At 46.0% G+C, this 11,448-nt stretch overlaps 1 non-coding gene across 1 annotated transcript; it reads right to left on the bottom strand.

Annotated features, from left to right (window-relative positions):
- Nucleotides 1–10,756: 10,756 nt before the first annotated feature.
- On the bottom strand, nucleotides 10,757–10,850 carry trnay-gua (transfer RNA tyrosine (anticodon GUA)). The gene is made up of 2 exons: nucleotides 10,814–10,850; nucleotides 10,757–10,792 (listed from the first exon to the last, which is right to left on the bottom strand). It is a non-coding gene; the product is annotated as a tRNA-Tyr (tRNA).
- Nucleotides 10,851–11,448: the final 598 nt, after the last annotated feature.

Raw genomic sequence — 11,448 nt, 5'->3', positions numbered from 1 at the left:
CAATATTCCCTGCTGTCTGTCCTGAATTAATCCATTTTATCCCTACACTGTGTTATTCCCTCCAATATTCCCTGCTGTCTGTCCTGAATTAATCCATTTTATCCCTACACTGTGTTATTCCCTCCAATATTCCCTGCTGTCTGTCCTGAATTAATCCATTTTATCACCACACTGTGTTATTTCCTCCAATAATCCCTGCTGTCTGTCCTGAATTAATCCATTTTATCCCTACACTGTGTTATTCCCTCCAATATTCCCTGCTGTCTGTCCTGAATTAATCCATTTTATCCCTACACTGTGTTATTCCCTCCAATATTCCCTGCTGTCTGTCCTGAATTAATCCATTTTATCCCTACACTGTGTTATTCCCTCCAATATTCCCTGCTGTCTGTCCTGAATTAATCCATTTTATCCCTACACTGTGTTATTCCCTCCAATAATCCCTGCTGTCTGTCCTGAATTAATCCATTTTATCCCTACACTGTGTTATTCCCTCCAATAATCCCTGCTGTCTGTCCTGAATTAATCCATTTTATCCCTACACTGTGTTATTCCCTCCAATAATCCCTGCTGTCTGTCCTGAATTAATCCATTTTATCCCTACACTGTGTTATTCCCTCCAATAATCCCTGCTGTCTGTCCTGAATTAATCCATTTTATCCCTACACTGTGTTATTCCCTCCAATAATCCCTGCTGTCTGTCCTGAATTAATCCTTTTTATCCCTACACTGTGTTATTCCCTCCAATAATCCCTGCTGTCTGTCCTGAATTAATCCATTTTATCCCTACACTGTGTTATTCCCTCCAATAATCCCTGCTGTCTGTCCTGAATTAATCCATTTTATCCCTACACTGTGTTATTCCCTCCAATATTCCCTGCTGTCTGTCCTGAATTAATCCATTTTATCCCTACACTGTGTTATTCCCTCCAATATTCCCTGCTGTCTGTCCTGAATTAATCCATTTTATCCCGACACTGTGTTATTTCCTCCAATATTCCCTGCTGTCTGTCCTGAATTAATCCATTTTATCCCTACACTGTGTTATTTCCTCCAATAATCCCTGCTGTCTGTCCTGAATTAATCCATTTTATCCCTACACTGTGTTATTCCCTCCAATATTCCCTGCTGTCTGTCCTGAATTAATCCATTTTATCCCTGCACTGTGTTATTCCCTCCAATATTCCCTGCTGTCTGTCCTGAATTAATCCATTTTATCCCTGCACTGTGTTATTTCCTCCAATAATCCCTGCTGTCTGTCCTGAATTAATCCATTTTATCCCTACACTGTGTTATTCCCTCCAATATTCCCTGCTGTCTGTCCTGAATTAATCCATTTTATCCCTACACTGTGTTATTCCCTCCAATAATCCCTGCTGTCTGTCCTGAATTAATCCATTTTATCCCTACACTGTGTTATTCCCTCCAATATTCCCTGCTGTCTGTCCTGAATTAATCCATTTTATCCCTACACTGTGTTATTCCCTCCAATATTCCCTGCTGTCTGTCCTGAATTAATCCATTTTATCCCGACACTGTGTTATTTCCTCCAATATTCCCTGCTGTCTGTCCTGAATTAATCCATTTTATCCCTACACTGTGTTATTTCCTCCAATAATCCCTGCTGTCTGTCCTGAATTAATCCATTTTATCCCTACACTGTGTTATTCCCTCCAATATTCCCTGCTGTCTGTCCTGAATTAATCCATTTTATCCCTACACTGTGTTATTCCCTCCAATATTCCCTGCTGTCTGTCCTGAATTAATCCATTTTATCCCTACACTGTGTTATTCCCTCCAATAATCCCTGCTGTCTGTCCTGAATTAATCCATTTTATCCCTACACTGTGTTATTCCCTCCAATAATCCCTGCTGTCTGTCCTGAATTAATCCATTTTATCCCTACACTGTGTTATTCCCTCCAATAATCCCTGCTGTCTGTCCTGAATTAATCCATTTTATCCCTACACTGTGTTATTCCCTCCAATAATCCCTGCTGTCTGTCCTGAATTAATCCATTTTATCCCTACACTGTGTTATTTCCTCCAATAATCCCTGCTGTCTGTCCTGAATTAATCCATTTTATCCCTACACTGTGTTATTTCCTCCAATAATCCCTGCTGTCTGTCCTGAATTAATCCATTTTATCCCTACACTGTGTTATTTCCTCCAATAATCCCTGCTGTCTGTCCTGAATTAATCCATTTTATCCCTACACTGTGTTATTTCCTCCAATAATCCCTGCTGTCTGTCCTGAATTAATCCATTTTATCCCTACACTGTGTTATTTCCTCCAATAATCCCTGCTGTCTGTCCTGAATTAATCCATTTTATCCCTACACTGTGTTATTTCCTCCAATAATCCCTGCTGTCTGTCCTGAATTAATCCATTTTATCCCTACACTGTGTTATTTCCTCCAATAATCCCTGCTGTCTGTCCTGAATTAATCCATTTTATCCCTACACTGTGTTATTCCCTCCAATATTCCCTCCTCTTTGTCCTTTATTAAAGTCCAGTTTTTTCCCTCGAGTTTGACATCAATCAGGTTTAAAATTGATGCAGAGTTTCAGCCAATGAGGGAGATCCGGGCTCAGCCCCGCCCACTCGGTGCCGCAAGTCCCGCCCCTCACCCACTCCCATTGGTTGGAGGACCAACCGCCCGCTCGGTCCTCCAGCCCCTCTCCGCTCTTCCTATTGGTCCGGAGCTCCCGTCAATCACCCGGGCAGTGTGAGCTGAGCATGCGCGGCGGGCGGGGAGTGAGGCCGAGATCGTGTCGGCAACAGGTGAGAGATGGGCGGGGGGAGCGGGTTAATAAACCCCGGGGGAGGGGGCGGGGGCTTCACAAACCCCGAGTGCGGCCCCGGGCCCGAATATCAAACAGTGAACATTCTCCTCTCTCTCTCTACACTCCGGGGGCTCCGGTTTAGATCAGACCCGAAACTCAACACACGGCCCGCGGCCTCCGAGCATGCGCAGTGTCAGCGTCAAACCTCGTGACTCATCGAATCAGGGAGCGTCTGTAAATGAAGGAAAAATGGTGTTCGGTCAGGGAGCGTCTGTAAATGATGTAGAAACGGTGATCGGTCAGGGAGCGTCTGTAAATGATGTAGAAACGGTGATCGGTCAGGGAGCGTCTGTAAATGATGTAGAAACGGTGATCGGTCAGGGAGCGTCTGTAAATGATGTAGAAACGGTGATCGGTCAGGGAGCGTCTGTAAATGATGTAGAAACGGTGATCGGTCAGGGAACATCGGAGAACATTGGAGGATCGGGACAGGAGTCGACCATTCAGCCCCTCGTGCCTGCTCCGCCATTTGATAAGATCATGTCCGATCTGTGATCTAACTCCATATACCCGCCTTTGGCCCATATCCCTTAATACCTTTGGTTGCTAAAAAGCTATCTATCTCAGATTTAAAATTAGCAATTGAGCTAGTATCAATTGCCGTTTGCGGAAGAGAGTTCCAAACTTCTACCACCCTTTGTGTGTAGAAATGTTTTCTAATCTCACTCCTGAAAGGTCTGGCTCTAATTTTTAGACTGTGCCCCCTACTCCTCGAATCCCCAACCAGCGGAAATAGTTTCTCTCTATCCACCCTATCTGTTCCCCTTAATATCTTATAAACTTCGATCAGATCACCCCTTAACCTTCGAAACTCGAGAGAATACAACCCCAATTTGTGTAATCTCTCCTCGTAACTTCAGCCTTGAAGTCCTGGTATCATTCTGCATCGATAAATGAATGAGAAATGGTGATTGGTCAGGGAGAGTCTGTAAATGAAGGAGAAATGGTGATCGGTCAGGGAGAGTCTGTAAATGAAGGAGAAATGGTGATCGGTCAGGGAGAGTCTGTAAATGAAGGAGAAATGGTGATCAGTCAGTGAGAGTCTGTAAATGAAGGAGAAATGGTGATCGGTCAGGGAGAGTCTGTGAATGAAGGAGAAATGGTGATTGGTCAGGGAGAGTCTGCAAATGAAGGAGAAATGGTGATTGGTCAGGGATCGTTTGTAAATGAATGAGAAATGGTGATCGGTCAGGGAGAGTCTGCAAATGAAGGAGAAATGGTGATTGGTCAGGGATCGTTTGTAAATGAATGAGAAATGGTTATCGGTCAGGGAGAGTCTGCAAATGAAGGAGAAATGGTGATCGGTCAGGGAGAGTCTGTAAATGAAGGAGAAATGGTTATCGGTCAGGGAGAGTCTGCAAATGAAGGAGAAATGGTGATCGGTCAGGGAGCGTCTGTAAATGAAGGAGAAATGGTGATCGGTCAGGGAGAGTCTGTGAATGAAGGAGAAATGGTGATCGGTCAGGGAGCGTCTTTAAATGAAGGAGAAATGGTGATCGGTCAGGGAGAGTCTGTAAATGAAGGAGAAATGGTGATCAGTCAGGGAGAGTCTGCAAATGAAGGAGAAATGGTGATCTCTCTATCTTCAGTCATCCAGGGAGCTCCAGCTTTGGATGCTGTTCCTTTCCTCCTCGTGGAAATCTGTCTACTCTGTACCCAAACCCACTCCTCCTTGAAGGCCTCCCACTGTTCAATTACTGTTCTGCCTGCCAATTTTTGATTCCAATCCACCTGGACAAGATCCCTTTTTAACTCACTGGAATTATCCCTCCTCCAGTTAAGAATTTTCACATTTGACTGTCCCCTGTCCTTTTCCATAACTATTCTAAACCGAATGAGATTATGATCACTGCTGCCCCACTGAAAGATGCTCCACCTGCCCCACTTCATTCTCCACACCGAGCCCACTGCTGCACTCACATTCACTCTCTCGCGCTCTCTCACATTCGCTCTCTCGCGCTCTCACATTCGCTCTCTCGCTCTCTCTCACATTCGCTCTCTCGCGCTCTCTCACATTCGCTCCCTCGCGCTCTCTCACATTCGCTCCCTCGCGCTCTCTCACATTCCCTCTCTCGCGCTCTCTCTCATTCACTCTCTCGCGCTCTCCCACATTCACTCTCTCACGTTCGCTCTCTCACATTCACTCTCTCGTGCTCTCTCACATTCGCTCTCTCACATTCACTCTCTCGCGCTCTCTCACATTCGCTCTCTCGTGCTCTCTCGCATTCGCTCTCTCGCGCTCTCTCACATTCGCTCTCTCGCGCTCACTCTCACATTCACTCTCTCACCCTTTCACTCATGGTTTAGGACCACTGAAAGATGATGCGATGGGTTTGGATTTCAGCACACGGAGGAGGGAGACTGTATGGGATGGGGATTTACAGCTTTGAGGAATAAGAGAGGAAAGAAAGTTCCATAGAAAGTAGAGTTATCTGATATAAATTTCTATCCTGTACTTACAGTGATAACTTTTATAAACTCCTTTTACAGGGTACTAGAAGGGGAGGATTTGCAGACAGGAAACTCAAACCAAAGATCATGTCAAGATCTGACAGAGTCACTCGATTCATCAGGACCTGAATATCAACGGCCTTTGAATGTGGAAGGAGAAATGTTTGTCTGTTCTATCTGTGGGAGAAGATTTCAAACATCAGTGTGAGTGGGAAAGCACCGAGACACACACACCCGAGTGAGAGTGTTCCAGTGCACTGACTGTGGAAAGAGCTTTAACCAGTTACACAGCCCGAAAAAACATCGCACCATTCACAGCGGGGAGAAACCGTACACGTGTTCTGTGTGCGGACGAGGCTTCAACTGATCGTCCAACCTGGAGAGACACAAGGACACCCGGACCACGGAGAAACCGTGGAAATGTGGGGACTGTGGGAAGGGATTCAATTCCCCCTCCAGCCTGGAAATTCATCGACACAGTCACACTGGGGAGAGGCCGTTCACCTGCTCCTTGTGTGGGAAGGGATTCACTCAGTCATCCAACCTGCTGAAACACCAGCGAGTTCACTCTGATGAGAGACCTTTTAAATGTTCTGACTGTGAGAAGAGGTTTAAAAGCAAAACTATTCTGCTGAAACACCAACGCACTCACACTGGGGAGAGGCCGTTCACCTGCTCCTTGTGTGGGAAGGGATTCACTCAGTCATCCGACCTGTTGACACACCAGCGAGTTCACACTGGGGAGAGACCTTTTAAATGTTCTGACTGTGAGAAGAGGTTTAAAAGCAAAGGTATTCTGCTGACACACCAACGCACCCACACTGGGGAGAGGCCGTTCACCTGCTCCGTGTGTGGGAAGGGATTCACTCAGTCATCCGCCCTGCTGACACACCAGCGAGTTCACACTGGGGAGAGGCCATTCATCTGCTCTGTGTGCGGTAAAGGATTCACTCAGTCATCCGCCCTGCTGAAACACCAGCGAGTTCACACTGGGGAGAGACTGTTCACCTGCTCCGTGTGTGGGAAGAGATTCACTAATTCACCCCACCTTCTGAAACATCAACTTGTTCACACTATTGAGTGACATTTTAACTCAGTGACTGTGAGAAGAGCTTTCGAAGCAGAAATGAACTGCTGACACATCAACGCATGCCCATTGGGGAGAGACTGTTCACCTGCTCCGTGTGTGGGAAGGGATTCACTCAGTCATCACATGTGCTGAGACTCCAGCGAGTTCACATATGACTGCAGGGGTTGGATTCTGCTGTTAATCCCATCCAGGACTGACAGTTGGGGTTTGTTTCTCCTGATGTTAATAACCCCTATAACTGGGCTGGAATTTAATATTCTGGATATTTATGAAATAAATCAGCTTTGTTTCAAACACCTTGTTGTAGATTTTGGTCTTTCCCACCTGAGTGTTTAGCATCACCTGACTGGAGCTCAGAAAGGACAATCTGGGGGGAGGATCGTCCGGTGGGAACAGAACTTCAGCCTGGACACAGTCCTTCAGGGCCACACTGAGAGGGGCAAACGGCACTTTGGTCTTTCTCGTCTCTCTTCACTCACAGAAAAGTCACCGTGCAGCGTCCAGTCTAAAAATGACCGTGGTAATTATTCTATGAAGATTTAACCTGTTTGTGTGACAGTCCTGAGTCTACCATTTAAGGCAGGCGTTAACTCATTTAAAATAAACCCATTTAAAATAAATGGGTTAAAGTCTGCATTAAAATAGCAGAGGGAGGAGTTCACAGGAGCCTGTTAACTGCTGGTACAATTATACAACAGTCATTTGATCTCCAGATAAAGAAGGACCTGCAGTGTGTTTCCAGAATTCCCGGTTTTATTGATGTGTGCGTGTTAGACACCAGGATCACTAAAAATACACGATCCGGACCATCCACAGGGTGGGAGCGATCCCGACAGTTACTCTGGGATCACTCCCACTGCGGAACTCCACCTCTGACCCTGCTGAAGGTTGCAGGCTCAGGGAGTGGGGCCTCCAGGAGTGGACTGTAAGAAAGCTGACAAAGATATGCTGAGGTACCAGAGGAATCCTTACTAAGGAACCGTCTGGGGTTTTACCGCTCAGTGTGGGTCTAGCGGTGAATGATTCCTGACTCCCCGAACTGTCTTACATTTAACCCAGATCGGATCAGGATGAATTCAGTTTACAGGAGAATTGGGTCAAATATCACCCACAATCGAGGGAGACAAAAGCAGCCATTAGAGAAGCTCAGAGATCTTTGGAAAAGAAGATGGTGCCCAATTCTGAGAATAATAGCAAATGTCTTTCCAGCTACGTCAGGAGTCAGAAGACCATTAAAGATGCTTTCGGGCCACTGAAAGACAGTTCAGGACAGATTCCCGGGCTATGGCAGAGCTGTTGAATGACTATTTCTCATCAGTCTACACTCCTGTGGATGAGGCTCAGATTCCAGCTGTGGGATGTGCTGTCAACAATAACATCATAAATATTAAAATAGAATGGGATGTCACTTTGGATAAAATATGAACTCTCAAGATGCATTGTGCTCCAGGTCCAGATGATATCCACCCCCGGGTGTTTAAAGAGATGGGACGGGTGCTCTGTGAGCCCCTTGCCTGTATCTTCAACAGCTCAATAGAGTCAGGGATTGTCCCCTGAGATTGGAAGGGAGCTCATGTAGTTCCCATTTTCATTAAAGGGGACAAATCAGAGCCGGGGAATGACAGGCCCATCAGTGTGACCTCGATCAGAGGGAAGATGCTTGAAGGGATCCTAAGAGATGCTGTTTATGATCACGGGGAAAGAGAAGGAGCCATTAGAGATACTCAACACGGCTTCTGGGAAAGAAAATGGTGTCTTACAAACTTGCTTGAGTTTTTTGAAGAAGTTGCTGGGTTAGTGGATGAGGGTAATCCGGTTCACATTGTCTATCTCAGGGATGTCAAACTCATTTCCGATGGTGAACCTGACCCGATATCCTGGCACTTGGCCTGGGCCACATTCAGCAAACGTTATTAAACTAGAAATAGATGAAGATGAACTGTATTGGTATTTACTTACATTTAGATTTTATTTACAGCTACTGCTGCTCCCGATACCTGGCACCTCTGAGCTTGAACTATTGCACCAACATTTAGAGTAAATGACTGGGCTGAGGCCTGTCTTGGATAAAAACATGAGGACCACTTGTCATTACAGAACTGTGTGCCCCAAACACTAACCGTGGAAGTGAATTCCACAGACTGCCTACTCCCTATGTAAAGAAGTTTCTCTTGACGACTGCTCTAAAACAGAGAGTGGGGTTAATTGTAGCGACTCACACTGTATAAGGTGGAAAGTGGGGCTCCACAAGGATTGGTTCTGGGACCACTGTTCACAATTCACATCAATGAATTGGACTCGGGAATCGGAAGTACAATTTCAAAATTTACAGATGACACCAGATTGGCGGGGTGGGGTGGAGTTTGGATAATATTGATGAAGATTGCGACCAAATACAAAATACATCAATAAACTTGCAAAATGGGTGTATAATTGGCCGATGAATTTTAATGCAGATGACAGTGAAGTGGAGCATTTTGGCAGCAAGAATTTGGAAATTGTGCCCTGTATCCCCAAGTCCAAGTCATTAATGTATATCAAGGAAAGCAGTGGTCCCAGCACCGACCCCTGGGGAACACCACTGTACACCTCCCTCCATTCCGAAAAACAACCGTTCACCACTACACTCTGTTTCCTGTTATTCAGCCAATTCTGTATCCATGCTGCTACTGCCCCTTTTATTCCATGGGCTTCAATCTTGATGACAAACCTATTATGCGGCACTTTATCTGACACCTTTTCGAAGTCCATACACACCACATTAACTGCATTGCCCTCATCTGCTCTCTGTTACCTCATCAAAAAACTGGATCAATTTAATGAAACACGATTTGCCTTTAACAAATCCGTGCTGGCTTTCCCTAATCCTTGTCCAAGTGACTGCTAATTCTGTCCCGGATTATCGTTGCGAGAACTTTCTCCACTACTGAGGTTAAACTGACTGGTCAGGAGTTGCTGGATTTTTTCTTTCACCCTTTCTTGAACAGGGGTATAACATTTGCAATTCTCCAGTCCTCTGGCATCACCCCCATATCTAAGGATGTTTGGAGGTTTTTTGCCAGTCCCTCTGCAATTTCCACCGTTACTTCCCTCAGCAACCGAGGATGCATCCCATCCGGACCAGATGACGTATCTACTTTAAGTACAGCCAGCCTTTCCAGTACCTCCTCTTTATGAATTTTTAGCCAATCCAGTATCTCGACAACATCTTCCTTCATTGACACTCTGGCAGCGTCTTCTTCCTTGGGAAAGACAGATGCAATGTATTTATTTAGTACCTCCGCCATGCCCACTGCCTCCCACTGCTACTAATGCGTTATAATCTGGGCCAGTGGTGCAATGGATAACGCATTAGGTTCGATTCCTACCTGGCTTGGATTTTTTAATGCAAAATTTTATGGCCTTCAATACCTTGCAAGCTGTCCTACTTGGTGGTGCTGCCTGGCTCCATACCTGGTAAGTGCCTTCTCAGTGCAGCAAGCAGTGCGTCAGTGTCATAATCTGAAGGTCTTGAATTCAATCTTCAGAGAAGGCATCAAGGATTACGAAGCTTTTTTTCCATCTCTCACCTCATCTTTCCATCTTTGCTGCATAGCAAAATCAAGAACTTTTGCTAACTGCAGCATATCAAAAGATTTGCTGCCCCTTGATCTCTCTGTACCCAAACACACAGTGAAGTTTAGGAAGTCCATGGGCGATGGACTCACTGACAACACTCTTGTTTCTGTATAATTGCACCAAGACAAACGGTGAGTGGAGAATATAATCAACGATCCCGCTACTTCTCACAGGCCAAGTGAGCGCTCCACCAGTTGAGCTAATTCCTCGTTTGCTGTTTGTAAATCGCCCCTCACAGTTCCTGCCTCACACTCGCCTTCAAGCTGCTCCAAGACCAGCAGAGAAATCTTGCCTTGGGTTGCCGCTCCCTGAATATATTAAATACTTTGCTCCAATCGGCGGTATCGAGCATCAGCAAGTGAGGAACAGCAGAACGGGAAGCCACAGTAATCATGAAGTGATGCTGAGAAGAGCCCGAGCCTTCGGAAGGAAGACGAGGTCACCGGAAAGCAACAGCCGCCCGAGCTCGAGGAGCAGCGAGAGCCCTGACTGACTGACTGATCGAAGACCATTTTGCCTGAAATTGAGGGCGATTTGAAGTGTTGCTGCTCAAAGGCACTCCCTGCTGGTGAGCAGAGGGAAATGCTCGAGTGAAACAGCCGTGCTCGGGCAGACACAGAAAGCTTTGAGCTTTTGAAAAGGAAAAGTTGTGTCCTGTGCCTGAGTGGCAACATGTTAATCTGTGAGCTGCCTGTAAAGTTCAGAGAGTGACCTTGAGGTAATTGCTGCTTATTCCAAAATCACACTCACTCCTTCGAGCCGGAATTGAACCAGCGACCTAAGGATGACTTTATTTTGTTTTATTCACTACAGTCCTCCGCTCTACCAGCTGAGCTATCGAAGGGAAGTGATAAACAGTGTTGTCTTTGGTGATTGTTCACCGTGCGCCTGTTGACACGTTCAGACTCGTGGAGTCCGGTGCTGATCGAAGACTTCTTTTGCCTGAAAGCGAGAGCTGAGTGTTTTGAAGTGTTGCTGCTCAAAAGCGCTCCCTGCTGGTGAGCAGAGGCAGAGCAGCCTTGTTTGGGCAGACACAGAAAGTTTTCAGGTTTGAGAAAGGAAAAGAGGCGTCCTGTGCCTTCATGGCAACATGTTAATCTGTGAGGTGCCTGTAAAGTTAAGAGAGCGACCTTGAACTAATTGCTGCTTATTGCAAAATCACACGTTCTCCTTCGAGCAGGAATTGAACAAATGACGGAAGGATGACTTTGTCTTATTTTCCACGACAGTCTTGTCGCTCGAGCAGCTGAGGTATCGAAGGGAAGCGGAAAAATGTTTCACTTTGGTGATTGTTCACCGTGCACCTTTGACACACCCGGACTCGTGGATTCCAGTGCTCATGACTGAGGCTGACTCGGTACCTGCTCATACCGCAGTGCTGTGGGAGTGGGAGCTGCTCCGTGTTCTCCACAGCCTGGGCCAGTGACACAATGAATAATGGG

Source organism: Heptranchias perlo, unplaced genomic scaffold, assembly GCF_035084215.1.
Source record: "Heptranchias perlo isolate sHepPer1 unplaced genomic scaffold, sHepPer1.hap1 HAP1_SCAFFOLD_269, whole genome shotgun sequence".
NCBI classification, from domain to species: Eukaryota; Metazoa; Chordata; class Chondrichthyes; order Hexanchiformes; family Hexanchidae; genus Heptranchias; species Heptranchias perlo.
Note: the sequence above shows the minus strand (reverse complement) of the source record. Positions and strands in the feature narration are given on the sequence as shown.